Consider the following 15,706-nt stretch of genomic DNA (forward strand, 5'->3'; position numbering starts at 1 on the left):
TTTCCGCGGATGCATCGTAGTGAAAAGGCAGAGAGCTTTCGAAGGAAAGAAGGCGCGAAAGAGTCCAGTTTTCTTTTAAAAGTTGTATGTCAAATAATTTTTTTTGGCTCCCTATTTTTGTGATTTTGTGTTTCTTTTCACACCTTTTACGACGTGCGGTGGATGAAATTCGATTTTAAAATCATTTCATGGTCCCTTTAAAACGCCTCAGTTCCTCTCAGCCAACGCGCTGCTGGCCTATGAATCTATATTTGTCGGGTTTAAATATCAGCCGAGGTGCCCGCAATCCGGCAGAGGCCAATCTGAGATTTTGGTTGCACGTCAAAAGATCTACGGTTAGTCAAAATAAACCAGCAATATTTTTTTTTTTATTTGGGTGTGTTAAGCGCTTTTTGTTGGTTTGGCTTGTGAAATCCCAAGATCTGAATATTGACTTTGCTTTACCTTAGTTCGGAGCGCAACCAACGCTACGGGCTGATGAGGCCACTGAAGCAGCGCCAAGAGCGCGAAGTTAAGCTGTTTGTTTTCTTTCTGTGCCTACGCGGTCGGGCTCAACTAGACCCACTAAATAAGCTACGCTTCATACAGATATGGATGCTTAAAATGATGGTTGTCAGTTAGTTGAAGCTTTATCTGAAATCACAGGAAACGCTTTTCTGCCCTCCACAAATGTTTAAACAGTTGGCGATAAAGCAAAGCAATATTACATGAGCTTCCTGACACCGAAACTATTGCTGAGGAAGTCGCACTTATGAATCATGACGACCGGCAGTTGCATTTGATTTGTTACTAACCACCAACATGGCGGTGCCCAAAACAATATCGGGAGAAAAATTGCCGATACTCTAAGTGTAGCTCATTTGGTTTAGCTCACAGGATAAATCAAGTGCGGTGTGGGGGATCGTTGGCCGAGTGTGTTGTGGCACCGCAGATCAGAGCACGTGGAGAAATGCTCGAGTGCGAGCTCCGTTCAAAGCACGGAGCTCCCGCTGCAGAGCGTGCAGGGACTAAATCTCCTCGATGTATTTGTGTTGGTCTTTCAAATAACCTCAAAGGTGCCAGTGCACGAGGCCCGTGTCTCGACCGGCCCTTGGACACAAATGGCGACGCAGCACTAATACACTCGAGTTGCCCGTGTGGCACGCGTGCCACACGGGCAACTCGAATGTCATTTACAACGAATGACATTCATGTGATCAAAGAATCGGCTCGCGATCTGTCGCGCGTGGAACGCCCCACGCTCGGAGTGTCGCGCGCTGATTGTCCGATCCTTCAAATGTCATTCGTTATGGAATTCGAGTTGCCCGTGTAACACGGGCACCGTGGGCACGGGTATATACTGACTGGCCATTGAAAGCGAATGGCTGTGGAGCGCCCGCTCGCGGCACGTGTCTTGCTCGTTTTCACAATAATGGTTGGCGGTACTTGTAAAAAACGCCTTTATCAAGGGGCTTTAGCAGGGGCCCTGGGTTCAGTCGCCCATCCGCATCCTACCGTCGTGCGATCGTGTATCACATATACTGCGTAATGCACGTCAAAGACCCCGAGCTAACAGTTGCACTGCACTTTTTATAACCTTCATCGGGTAACAATGTCGTCCTACGAAATCACTGCTCTCTAAAAATACTAACGACTAATATTAAATGCGCCGTTACATCGCATTTTTAATGTGTGTTTGCGTTCTTTTTTTTATTTTTTCGTCTACATCTTTGATTATGTGGCTCTTACAATGATAAAACAGACTATAGTTGTCAGACACCTGGAAAAATATTATATAACTGCGAAAATGGCACGTTAACGTAAAAGTAAAAAAAACGCATAGGCACACTTAATAGAAATAATTGAAATAATCGAATTGATTATAATTGTGTTTTCAAAAGTTTGAGCGTTCCAAACGCTGTAAAAGCGAGCTCGGTGCTTTGGATGGTGCGCTTGTTCCAGTGGGGAATCGTTGAGCGCACCAAACGCTATAAAAGCGAGCTTGGTGCTTTGGATGGTGCGCTTGTTCACTGGAAGTGTAGTTCAGGACAGTATGCTCGCGCTTGTATGTTCCGCTTCGCTCGCAGGATAAAACCAAATACTTGATTGGTAATGTGTTTAGTGAGACAAAGCTTACCCTCTGTATATGTGCAATGCCCTCGGTTTTCGAGTGATAACACGCTTGTTTATCATTATTGTTTTCGTTTCCCACAGCGATTCATTTCGTGCTCTTTTGTGCGCTATATGAATTATTAGAGACCAAGGTAACTCAAGAGCATTCTTTTTCGCGGATTCTAAAAAAAAACTATGCAACTTGCCGCGTGTGCGACAACCAATAGAAAATATTCTAAGCTTCTCATATGACCGCTTGCCTGACTAAACATTGTTGTTTGTCATGAACAATTGCGATCATATGAAATCACGTGGAAAAACTTGTTCTAAGCCGGCGACCGTTGGCATGCAGTGAATGTTCATAATCGGCGCCGAGATGATTGGTGGCCGTCAGCAGGGTGGAGTTTTTCTACCAACGCAGAGTTAGAATGTTTCCTTCTTTCTGTTGTAAGCAATCAGGAGACAACTTACACCAAGTCTGAGGGTAACAAATTACTATGAGCATTCAAACACAACGGCCTGAGCAGTATATGTGTACAAGCTTTAGCTTTTGATGCACCCTTATTTTTCGACACGCTCAACGCTAGTGTAAAACGTAGGGCTGTTTCATTCTTAATCAGCGTACCATGTGCGTGCTTACACTATATTTTATACAACGTCAAAGCCCACCCGTTTGCATCGTTTTCACTTTTGCACACCGCTACTTGCGCGCATGAATCACAAAATTAAGACTGGCACAGGATGTCACAAAAACAATTTACAGGGTTGTTCTTCTACCGCGAACATAAACTACCCATTCCCTAACGTTCATTCTCCGGCAAAAGGTAGCGCTGGGTCACAACCAGATGCCAAAGTTTTATTCCGAACGGACGCCTTATTCAAAAGTTATCATTGATTTTCTGAAAATTCCAATGAGAAAAATGGAGCCCATTTTTGCCTGTTTTTCGTTTCTGGTGCCCATAGAGCCCCATGTATTCGAAAACACCGTCGGCCGCTATTTTCCCATTGAACGTTTCAGAAAATCACTTATAATTTTTGAAGAAAGTATCGTATTGGGCTTAAACTTTGACATCTGGTTGTACCTCTAGCGCTACCTATAGGCGGAGAATGAGCGTTCGGTGATGCCTAGTTTATTCTTGCGGTAAAATGAAACCCTGCATTTTTTTTCTTTTGTGACACCCTGCAAGTTGCTTAAACTATGCGCAAAAGCTATCAACAGGCCAAGAATCTTTGCATGGTCAGTCATTGCGTTTATCACCGAATTCGTAATAAAATTAATAATGATTCTTTATTGCTGTGAGTTTATTTTTAACCTCGGCATTTTTTATTATGACCTCCGCACCGGTCCTACTTCGGGTTTAAACTCAACGTCTAAACCTGAGTGTCATTTTTTGTGTTTTGCAGTCTCGTGGTTTGGGTCAAAATAAACACCCAGCTACCTAAATGAGACACCTGACCGCCCAAAAAATAGTCTTTTCTTTTGGGTAGTTAATTCCTCAAGCTAGAATTTTGGAAACCAGACTATGACGCCGTCACGTTTTGCTGGAAATCCACAAAGATCCAAACACATGCACGATAAAAGGGCCGGCCCGTCATATTGCCGCCCGCAGAGCCGAGAAAGCAACGCTCGGTCACGGGCTTCTGGAAGATTCGCGTTCATTCTTGCACCAGACTGAACTTTCGCCCTGTTTTCTTGTCCTCGAAAGTGCCAGTGTCAACCTCGCCCCGAACGCGCGACGCTCGAACCTTCTTTGCCAAACTTTCGACGTGGTGACGTGACGCACTCTAGATAAGCAGCTGCCAGCGACCTTTTCGAGTCAGTCTCGCTCTCGCTCTTTGTTACGCTGCCGAATCGCCGCCTGCTTTTTTGCTGCCTCGACGCTCTTTGTTTACTTTTTTTTTGTTTGGAACAAGTTCGCCGAATAAACCTTTATTTTTCAGTTCACTGTTCGTCCTCTCGTCACCTTCATTCGTATCAGTATAAATCTGATCACATTGTGATATGTGTCGTTGGCCTCTGAAATCTCCAATAACGGCGGACAGGCAATTTTATATTTTTCAAGGGGTCGGCAGTTTTGTTGTGCATGTGTCTCGCCATTTGGCTCAGGACGATTTTCGCGTTTGGTTCTGCCTACATTTGCTGGAGACGTGAGCTCGGAGCGTAGCAACTGGCCCCCTTGCACGAGAACTGGCGCAGCCACGCGCGTTCCAAAGAAAGCTCGTGCAGAGAAAACCAAGCAAGGGACCAGGGATGTCAAATTCTGGATATAGAAGAATGTCCAACTGTATCGAAGCGCCACCACACACGATTTCTCGCATTGATGTACAGGCCTGGAAGGCGATCCCACCGCCAGCTGTTGGTTCAGAATCACACTAACCAGGGGTGGGGTTGCACCTTAAAGGGGCGATGCAACGATTTTTGTATTTTGCGCAAATACCGCTTAGAACGGACCCCTGACGTTAATGACCTGTGAAATACACGTTACGTTCGTTTTTCACCAGACGCAATCGAAGTCGCAGAAAAAAAAATAAGAAAAGCCAGCAGAGTTCACCCCCTCAACTCGCAGCCAGAACAAGCAGCCACGTGATCTGGAGCCGATTATATGCCGCCATTGTTGATCAGAGCCACGCGCTGGGGTTGGCAAGGCACAGGACACGCGCTGAGTTCTAGACATTGTGTTGGTTTGGTTGTTGTCGTCATTGCAGCAATTGGACACAGGACACTACCCGAATGCTTCTCGAGCTAGCGATTATCACGAGCCCGAATCGAGTGCCCACGCAATGCTCGGGTCCAATCTATGAGCCGCATTCTAATATCGTCACTGAGCGGTACTGCTACCGCCGAGCTACGTCATCAGGTGTTACGAAGGAGAGATTGAATGAACACACTCGGTGTTGTCCTCGAAATTACAGCGCAACAAAGAAGTTTCTTGGCCAGTGGCGTTGCGTGCGAGTATCCTTGAGTCCCACTACTGCCAGTAAGCTCGTGTAAAGTGAAAAATATTCCAATTGAATATCGTAGCACCGCCCCTTTAAGCTGAGCCTGCAGCCAATGCCGCCAGTACAAGCACAAGAGCTCGGGGTCGTTGATTTGAACAGTTCTTCTGCGGGTCGAGCGCTGGTGCTAGAAATTCAGGTTTCAAAGCCGAGAGCGCGAACTAGCTCGCTCTTGTAGCTTTGACTGTGGTCTCAGCTTAAGGGTGAAAAGAGCTCAAGGGCCATGCTGGGGCAGCCACTGAATGTCCCCAGAGTACCGAATTTCATTCAGTCCGCTTACCGGAAGTCAATCCCACAGAAGCTACTTCTGATTGGCTGGTTTAGCCCGTGACGGAAGTTATCAGTCGGTTATTTTGTGGATTGGCCCCGAAAAACAAAAACGTATATGGAACGATTTCCGCGTTCCCACGGCTATGGTGGGCACGCACGCGTACTCTAGGCCTCGATGAGCTATGACCATCGGGAAGGGGCATTTATTTTCACTAGATATTTTTTTACATCAAATAGCCGCTAATGTGGTTCGCCGAAAAAGAACGCCAGCTCGTTTGCTCGCTCTAGTTGCGATGGTGCTCTGTTTCAAACTCTACGCCTCAGACACTAAGCCCAACATTCGAATTCGATGTGCTTTGAGGCGAGAAGGAAAGACGAGACAACGAGGAACAAGTCACGCACCACTCGGAACGAAATAAACAACTTTAATAAAAACAAACCTTTGTCGCCAAAGGCCAGGAACGTGGATTGAAGAGCTCACACGAGTGGGAATGCTACACTGTACGTGCTCCGCTTCGACCGCACAGGGCAGCGCCATAATGGTGATCAAGACTACTGAGCCTGGCTTGGCTCTGAAGCAAAGGTTGAGTTTTTCAATACTCTGGGAACATCCAATGACTCTAGACCCTGCTTTACGCATTCCTTTTCTGTGTCTTCGTCCGTGTGGAAAGTCGCGTCAAGGCAGCTAGTGGGATTCGCGAGACAATGATATGTCCACAATTACCGCGTCTCTTCCGGCTTAAAGGGATGGTGAACCGAAATTTGGATTTAAAAAAAACAGTGCTGGAGATGTAGGCGGGACGCTACAATTCCTACAACACTACTAGCAAGGCAGTATCGCAAATGGACGGCCGTATTTTTGGAAAAAGAAGTCGAGGTCGAACCAGGCCGACGAAGCGCGTGACCGTCAAGATACCTAGTTTCCTCCTCTTTCCGCTCCCTCAAGGCCCCGAGGCGGAGAAGACGCGAGGCCGTTTCCTCTCCTTCTCGGAGAAACATGACGTCAACATTCCTGCCGAATGCGCCCTCTTTTTTTTAAAAAATACGGTCATTCGTTTGAGATATCGCTGTATGACTGATGTTTTGCTGTTTGTAGCATACCGTTGCACCCTTTTGCCGCGTGTTTTGGGAAATCCAAATTTCGGTTCAACTTAAAAGTGGCATTCTGGCCACTTTTAAGAGTGGCCAGAATGAGAAGATGATCGAAAAGACAGGCGAGATGATCGCTCATATTTTGTTATTTAAGCAAGGTAAGGCAAGCCGAAAGCCTGCTGCACCTTTTATTGCCGATGAACGTGCCTAATAGTGCAGCGTTCATGACGGATTTATTCTTTAGAGTGCGATGCAGGGCGACGCCATGTTTGCCTTAGTGGCCTTAGGGACAGCGCTAACCCAAAAAGCAGTTAGAATTCGACGCATGCACAGTGGTGAGGCTTAATATTTAGGGGCCCCCGAGCGTAGGGACCACTTATTCTAAAACTCCGTACTAACCTTGATAGGTTTTTGATTTATGAGTATTTGTTTAATCTTCTCCACTCCCTCGGTGAGAGCGTCAGAGTTTTAGGAAATAATTCTCTCGCTGCGTTGAGAATTCTAAGAAAACTTGTGCTCGCCAGCTGGCTGGGAATCTTCCTAGCATAAACGCTGAGACCGAAAAAAAGGAGGGGCAACAGAAGACAAAGTATAATGCGCTGCTGGGTGTTTTTACATGACACCGTCAGTAAAAGCACATTCCTTCAAGAAATGGGGGGGAGGTCGACATGCTTTTTGAGTGACTTGATCAAAGTCAACAATCAAGGATCTGGCAAGGTTGACTCAAGAGTCATTTGAAGGACATGCCTTTCTTTATCCTTCCCGTTCTTGTGCGAGATTGTTTGCCGTTCCCTGGTGCATTAACCCGTATGCGTGTGTTAACTCTGACAGAGCTACTCTTCACCAAATATATTATGGTTAAGGCAGACCAAGTATGCTTTCTTCAACTTTTATAATGAATACATAAAAAAAAATGAAAACATTACACCACCAGCTGAAGCCGCTAAGGTGTCTTTCGGAGTATAGAATTATAGAAAATCCGTCTTTCGGAGTATAGAAGTATAGAATATCTGCCTTAATCATAATGACGGACCCTCACTCCCGGTATGGGCCGCAGGGGCTCCACCGGAGGTAGTTGGATCCTGTTGGCGGCTCTGGTAGAAATTATTCGCGTAGAAGCCATACCTCGGGCCGAAGCAGGGGAAGAGATCCGGCAATGCTAGAAGCGATCTCTTGCGGCGTCTGTGGATTTTCAAGCTCACCGTGCTTACGTTCGAATAGCTCGCGTTTAAAGTTCTGCGACAGGGACGGTCCAGACTGCTGGTCGTGTGGGGCGAGACCGACCAAGCATCCACGACTGGAAGCAGGGCAGCTCCCTAGGTTGAGGGAAGGAGGCAGAAATGGCATCCCCTGTCTGTTGGACGAGGGCGGCTTCGTCATCGGCGGTCAAGTGCGTTGGCGCGTTCGACGACGAGGCATCCTTCTTCTTGGCTTTTTCTCTTGTCATACTGAGATGCGTGGCAACGCCGGGGGCTGCCACTCGGTTAAAAAAAGGGTCTCGACACGAAACGGAAAATAACACAACTCGGAAACCCTCCGGACGTTTCCTCGTTCCTTCCGCCGCTCCCAGTTATATATTTATATACCGAAAAACGCCAATGTCAAACCTCTGACATTTTGCTTCTTTCTGTGTTGTTTAAAAATCGTCACTCGAGACACGTTTCAGACGAAATGAATACCAGGTTTTCTTTTTCGCCAGCTCTGCTTGATGATCAGCTTACCCCGTTTCTTCATACTGGCTGCTGCACGTCAGGAATATCGGTGGTTTTGGTAGAACCAAGTTGAAGGGACATCTGAGAAATTTTAACTTATTAGTTTATACCCTGAAGGCGACACGTACAGAACACATGTAGCGATGTAGGAGTATGGCAGATTTAGAAACAGAGACTTTTTTACTGTAAGCTCGACACCTGAGTATAACTCAGTATAATTAACACTAACGTTAGTTTCAATGGAAATATATTACCAGATGCACCACTGTCCGATAATAACTCTGTCCAATGGCCACAACATTTCAAGGTCTCTCCTTCAGGTCGTACTTGAGAAAAACTAATATTTTTATTTTTCGGTTAATATCGGTTAAAACCGCCCACCGTTAAATAAGTTAGGGTTACGGCTATGGCTGCAGTTTTTATAAATTTGAATTAACGGTTTCATTTCGGTTCCGGTTACTGCAAAAAATTTCTCTCCTAAACGGTTTTTGGTTTCGGTTACGGTTACGGTTTGAGTCTCTTGGCCCGGGCATCTTGAGAGCCGTCTGCAACCTTGTTGTTATTTTTGTTGTTTGTTTCCAGTGTCGTCTGCGATAAACTCCTGTTTCCGCCTTCGCCTGAGTTTCTAACCGTATATCTTCATGTTTTTTTTTTTATTCTTAATAAATATATAAAAAAGTGAAAGCCGCTTACAACTCCCTGTAACGCCGAATTGGAGCGCAGCTCTTGAGGAGGAAAAAAGGGCGCTGGGGGGGGGTTAGACTAACCATTGGGGGTCACGTGACCTTGGGGGGTCACGTGACCCCCAATGCCGATGATGTCATCACTGACGTCACTGATGACGTCATTAGTGACGTCACTGATGACTTCGCCAGTGATGATGACGATGACGATGCGAATGTCGGTGACGTCATCAGTGACGTCGCTGACGTCGTCATCAGTGATGATAACGATGACGATGCGGATGCCGGTGACGACATCAGTGACGTCACTGATGACGTCATCAGTGATGATGACGATGACGATGCGGATGTCGGTAACGTCACCGGCATCCACATCGTCATCGTCATCATCACTGATGACGTCACCGGCATCCACATGGTCATCGTCATCATCACTGATGACGTCACCGGCATCCACATCGTCATCGTCATCATCACTGATGACGTCACCGGCATCCGCATCGTCATCGTCATCATCACTGATGACGTCACCGGCATCCACATCGTCATCGTCATCATCACTGATGACGTCACCGGCATCCACATCGTCATCGTCACTGATGACGTCATCATCATTGATGTCATCATCACTGATGACGTCATCATCATTGATGTCATCATCACTGATGACGTCATCGGGGGTCACGCGACTTCGGCGGGGGTCACGTGACCTCGGGGGGTCACGTGACCTCGAGGAGGGGGTTACGTGACCTCAGGGGAGTCACGTGACTTCGGGGGGTCACGTGACCTCGGGGGGGTCACGTGCCTCCCCACGAAGTCACGTGACCCCGGTGGGGGGCTCGCGCGGTGCATTATGGGATATTTCCCATGATTCACCGCGCGGTTACGCCGACGGCGACGGCGACGGCGACGGCGACGCCGACGCCGCTCAAGCCGGAAACGGGCCCCTAAGAGCTGCGCTCTAAAAGTGAAAGCTGGGTATATATTTATATTCGAATTTTACTTGAGTACGGCGGCACGTGTGCTATAGATCATTGTATGTTGATCAACCGGTCGCCTTCGGGCATACTTGCAGAGGCAGGCATGCCACGTGCCGCCTACCCCTGCAACAACAAGTTTTTCCGATGTGGGGTAATTTTTTTTTTCCGTTTCCCGAAGACCGAACAAGCATGAGTAATTAAGTTCCTTCAAATTAAACTGTAAGAGCTATCCAAGCCTGGCTTCGAAATCGCCACTGACGCCTCAACAGACGATTACGTCAACTCCACGGAGATTGCGGAGAACTTCTCGGACGACATACAAGATGGACAACTGAACACCCAGTCTTATGTAGCAGGATGGGCAGCCAGTCAGATATGTCATCATGCTTCCTAAGTCCAGCTGGAATCAGAAGCATGGAACACCAAAAAACATTTTGTTGAAGAGCAAGAAATACTCGCATGCGGAAAGGACACCACCTTACGACTAAGCTCGTCGCCGAGCCGGTAACATCAGCCGTGCCTTCGACACACATTGCACTGATATATTGCACCAAACAAGAGTTCAGCTAAAGGCGCACTTGAGTCCTCTGAACCACACTCGAAACAAAGGCATCATGTGCAAGGATTGCCTGGATATGTACATGCGTCAACAAGCACTTGAATGTACTTTCGAACTGCTTCGTCAAGCGAGCAAACAGACAACCTGCCAAAGTCATTAGGAAAGAAATGCGATAGCAAAGAAGGTCAGACACTGCTAGCACTTTGCAGGTTGCAGCGTGCAATTATTCCTTTCCTCTGTTTTGTTTTTCGTTATTACCGACGGCACGAAAGCAAATACACGAACGTGTAACGTGCAGCGTAAAAAGATGAAGTTCTTTTTTTTATTTTTATTAGTTTCTTCGTGTTGCTTCCGCTTTGTTTGTTTTGTACTCAAAACCGACGGCGACCACCACCTGCTCCTTTTCAATGGTCCTACCGACTTCCCGCACGATTGTCGGCGTTGGAGGAGGTCTTTGCTGGGTGATTTGTATCTTTGTATCATCTGCTAACTTCTTTGTTTTATTCGCCGTTGTTGGCGTCTGTTACACAGTTTCTTTTATTATTTTCATTGTGGGATGAGGACCTTATCTTTTCTGCAAAGTTCGGAAAGTGCTTGCACGGTCATTTTTACCGTTCCTTTTTGGTTAGTTTTTATGCTGCAGCGGCTGGTGCGCTTGCTCTGGTAATTTTAATAGTTTGTTTGTGCGCGTTTTAATGATCACTTATTTAGGTGATAAATTGTGACAACGCACCTTCTAACGCAACACGAATAACGTCTTACGATGTAGTTGGAGTAGCTAAACGGCTTTTTTCTGCTTCACAGACGCGCTTCAACTCGTGTGATGCCCTGAGCGGCGTTTGAGACCGCTAAATAAACTGCTCTGTATTTGTATATGCGTGCGTTGTTATTTCGTTGTCGTTGCAATTGCGATATCTGGATCCCGATTTGCAAGCAGGCTGACCGTAATGAATTTCTTCAGCTGTTGGGTTGACGAGACTGGGCTCACAAAGCTCGAGGACGTCGCGGACGCCATACCTTTTTATTGTGTCGTCAGCTTCCTTAAACTCCGAGTCCGGTAGACGCGCCACTGTCACGTTCGCCGTCGCTCCCCCGGGGGTTCGGAGGAGTTTCGAGTATTGTCGAAGCTATATCCTATTTGCTAGGGTCTGTACTAAGTTTGAAATATTTCTCACAAATACAACTCGCTATCTCGAGACATCTAGTTATCGAGCTAGTGATCTAATTGATCTTGCTGTCAAGCCTTTTGGGATGCGTTATTTCATATATTTATATATAAAAGACAAAACAAACATTGCATGAGGAATCGATTTTGGACACACCAGAAACACTCGCGCCGCGAGTGGTGATTGGCCTCTTGAAAACGCACATGACCTCTGGCCAATTCTGGCCTAGGCTTCTCAATTAATATAAAACATACTGACAATCCATCAATCAGTGTATATTGGTGAATGTACATTATGAAAGTTATTGCAAACCATCTGAGCCAATGGTCACTTGGCTAGCTTCAATCATTTCAATATAAGCTAACATGATGGCTATAACTCATACTAAAAAAACACATGCGAAATACGTTGAAATCAGCATCATATAGGGTTAAGTAGCCATCCAATGTAGAAAACTTTTCCAGCGTTTTCTACATTGTCTTGTCATGCAAGCTTCATGCTTGTGTGAGCCTTTGTCTTCAGGCTTGCGCTTCTTCCAGGTGTGATTCTGCTGGCTGATCCTGGTATAGGTACAGAAATACGCAGGCGTACAATTGTACACTGGTATGCCTGGTACCAGAATTGGTTTCCTAATGGCCGTGGCCAATTAGAAGAACAGTATTGGTTTATAATTATAAGTGTTTCTCTATGATGCCAAAATTTGGGGTTTATTTTTCTCAGAGATTCGGTGTTTTTCTTTTTTGTTTGAATATTTTTTTGCCGGATAAAATTCAGCGCATGTCGGGACCAATGTTGGAAAAACAGGAGGCTTGCGCAGGAGTCCCCAACTTCCAGGGCACATTGCAACATACGCGTGTTTCAAGTACTTAAAAATTATCCTGGTAGCAATGAAAGAAGGGAATGACGAGGTTTGCTTCAAGAAAACAAAGCAGCCTCACGGACAGATGTTTTATATTCATTTCTTTGAAATTCCGTTCTCGCCCATTACAAAACTTAGTCGCAGATCTCTTTACGAAAACTTACCTCAAATTCAATAGGCGTGTGGATGCATAGTTCAGTGAGACCAAGCATGTGATCTGAGCATATTCAATCAACATTTTTTATCGTTTTTAAAAGACATAGGAAAGATACCCAGGGCAGTTTAAATATTATGAAACTAATGTATCGATTCGCAGTTTGTACCTACACTTCTTGGTTTGTGCACATTTGCGTCCATTGTCGAGTTGATGTGCGAAAGTCATTCTTAGAATGGTGTTTGTTTTGTCTTTTTTTCTGCCGAGTGTTGAACCAGGTACCAGGATTCTGTGAAAGGAGAATCTTGTGTTTCGCTTTAGCCAATATGATGTTTTTGTTTGAAATAAAAAAAATATAAAAGGAATATGTTTGAATCATTGTAAGACATGTTTTAACTCTTTTTTTTTATTAGTAAGAGGAGTGAGTATAGTCACTAAAAAAAAAAGGAGTGACCGCTCTTAACAATCAAATACCTCGGAGAAATTTCTTAACCGGGGTTTTGCATTCGATCAGCAGATATTCAACTGAACAGATTATTAACCCGAATGAAGTCTAAAAACTGCTTTGTTTGAAATCTTTGTTTTTCGAATCGAAAATGCCACTCTGAAAGACCATTCGAATCAAGAGTAAACGCGAAAAAAAAAAAAAACGGTTCAACATCTGTGCCTGTATTGTTGAGATTTCAGAAAACTTTGTATGAGCGTCATGCTTGCAAGCCCATTGTTTGTCTATTCCCTCTCCATATTTTTATGTTATTTTCTCTTAATCCTTGTTTTAATTTTTGTATTAACGGTTTTTCATTGTGGTGATGTCACCTGAAGCTGACTATAAGGAGAGTTGCACATGACTTAGGGTAGAGTGATACTTTAACTTGTATGAAGTGAAGAAGTATTTGGTAAGCTCACTCTCTGCACTCAATTTAGTCTATTCAATTTGCACGTTGCACTTCCATTTTGGCGAAGCTCAATAAGTCTTCTAATAAGTAGTTATTTGTTAATATTTAAAACGCAAGAAGTGTCAACAAAGAAGAGTCACTGCATGGTTTACCAGACGGCGTGACGATATTCGGGGCTATTTCCTTCATTTAATATTTTATTTGTCTGTATTTACGCATGCATTCAGACAAGTGTACTTAGCTCGGAAAGCACAATTTTCTACACGATAAAACCGGTATTTGCTTGTTGCGGTGGCGTGGAGCGCCTAGAACAAAATTCTCAGCCGGGAGCGATAATAAACAAGTGTTGCTTAAATTACCTTTTTCTGTTAATATTACATTGACATAATCCTTATTCGGCCAGTATTAATTTTAGACCACGGCTTTGCTATGATTTGACGAGTATTCAGTAGAAAAATTGAAATTCACATTACTTGAGTGGTTGTTTCATTCCCAACTTATAACCATTTTCGCATCCTCCACAATACTTTACACGCAACACTAGCACACGTAATGCATAATTAATTACCATTCTAGAGTATACAGGTTGTGCAATTTTAATTCCGACATATCTTTTTTTAAGGAGGAGAGAGTTTGACAAATGCCTCCTTTGCCATGTATGTATCAGGCTTGGTGGACATGAAATGAGGGTATAGTTGTCACGGCAAGTTGGCAAACTGACTAAAATCCGTTAAGAAAACGTTTAAATTATTAGTTTTGGGTGTTATGTTGCAATTACTCTATTGATAGAGATTACTATTCAGGCGAGATTATTTAATTTCCGGAAATGTAATATATCAATTACACTTGCACAAATTGCTTCATCGCTGTAAAAGTCGCTTCAGTTGCGTCGTCATTGGTTCGTCTCTGCAACTACCAATGACAGGCTGTCGAGATAATGACAACGTAATTGAAACGACGACGTCGCTCTCCCAACCGTCATTTTGGACAGGTGTCGCAGTGCTCTTTTTCCGTGGACTACTTATATCGGTCTGAAGACTCGAAGATTCGTTAAATAGTACCTGAAAAGCTCTTTTAGATATTAGTTTATCAGTTTTAGCATCCCTGCTTACACTGACGCTGGGAAGAGCGAAGCAGTCGTTTCAATTCTGTCGTTGCTACACCGGCAGCGTGTCATTGGTAGGCGCGCCGACGACACGAGTGACGACGTAACATGAACGATTACTTCACTCTCAGCGTCATTCAGTGGAGGGCTGCCTAGCGCTTTGTGGCCGCTCCGCAATTACATTTTATCCACTTGTTTTACTTGGTCTGGCTGTTTTTAGTAATTGTCGTTTATAATCACAGGCAGCAAAGACTCGAACTTATACTTTATTAGTTTATTAACGAATATTAGTTACTTATCCAGTTTGCCATGACGATTATTGACACGTCTATTGTCCGTGGAGCCTGATAAATGCATATTGCAGAGGTCACTTTTCTTACTCTCACCCTTGTTTATTAATGCGTCTTAATTAAATAAAATCAACAAACCCGTTTATTTTGAACATCAATACGGTATTTTGATGATATCGTGTAGAACTCTTCTTGAACACCTTCACAAACTTGAAATAATTGGCACATTAGCAACTATCTTTAAACGATACAGAAAAAAAAAGTCAAGAGAGAGTGAGCATCAGTTAGAAGAAGAAACAAAAACCTCTATATGGAGGCAGCAAATTATACCATAACGTAGAGTGTATTTTCAAATAAAAACCTCTGTCTTAGTTTTTATTCTAAAATGCACTGTGTATCTGATATTGTACATTTCTGTAAAAATCGCCTCCGAAGAACGCCTTGTAGGAAGTCAACCGCAATGCAGACTGCATAAGATCAGATACATATTTTGTTGCACATGATTCAATAATGCTCTCCTAAATGGCCGCCATCTGGCTGTCCGGCACTCGGAAAAATATTTTGGTCACATCGGCAAACGTGTGCACAAAGCCCAACTAAGAGGCCGCTCTCCAAACTTCCAGACTGTGCAGTCCTGACGTTCGAAGATTCCGAGATATGTACGGCTGCGTTGTGCTTAAAGAAAAAAAAAAGACTAACAAATAAAACAAAAAACAGCGTTTCCCGTTTTCAGGACTGATGAGGTACCAATGCGTCATGTATCAGATAATATGCAGACTCTTTAATGTATTTACAAGAAAAGCAACCAAAACCGTGTTCCGAGCTTTCAGCACAACGCTAGCACGTGATGAG

This window comes from Ixodes scapularis, unplaced genomic scaffold, assembly GCF_016920785.2.
Source record: "Ixodes scapularis isolate PalLabHiFi unplaced genomic scaffold, ASM1692078v2 ptg000827l_1___fragment_1__unscaffolded, whole genome shotgun sequence".
In the NCBI taxonomy this organism is placed as follows: Eukaryota; Metazoa; Arthropoda; class Arachnida; order Ixodida; family Ixodidae; genus Ixodes; species Ixodes scapularis.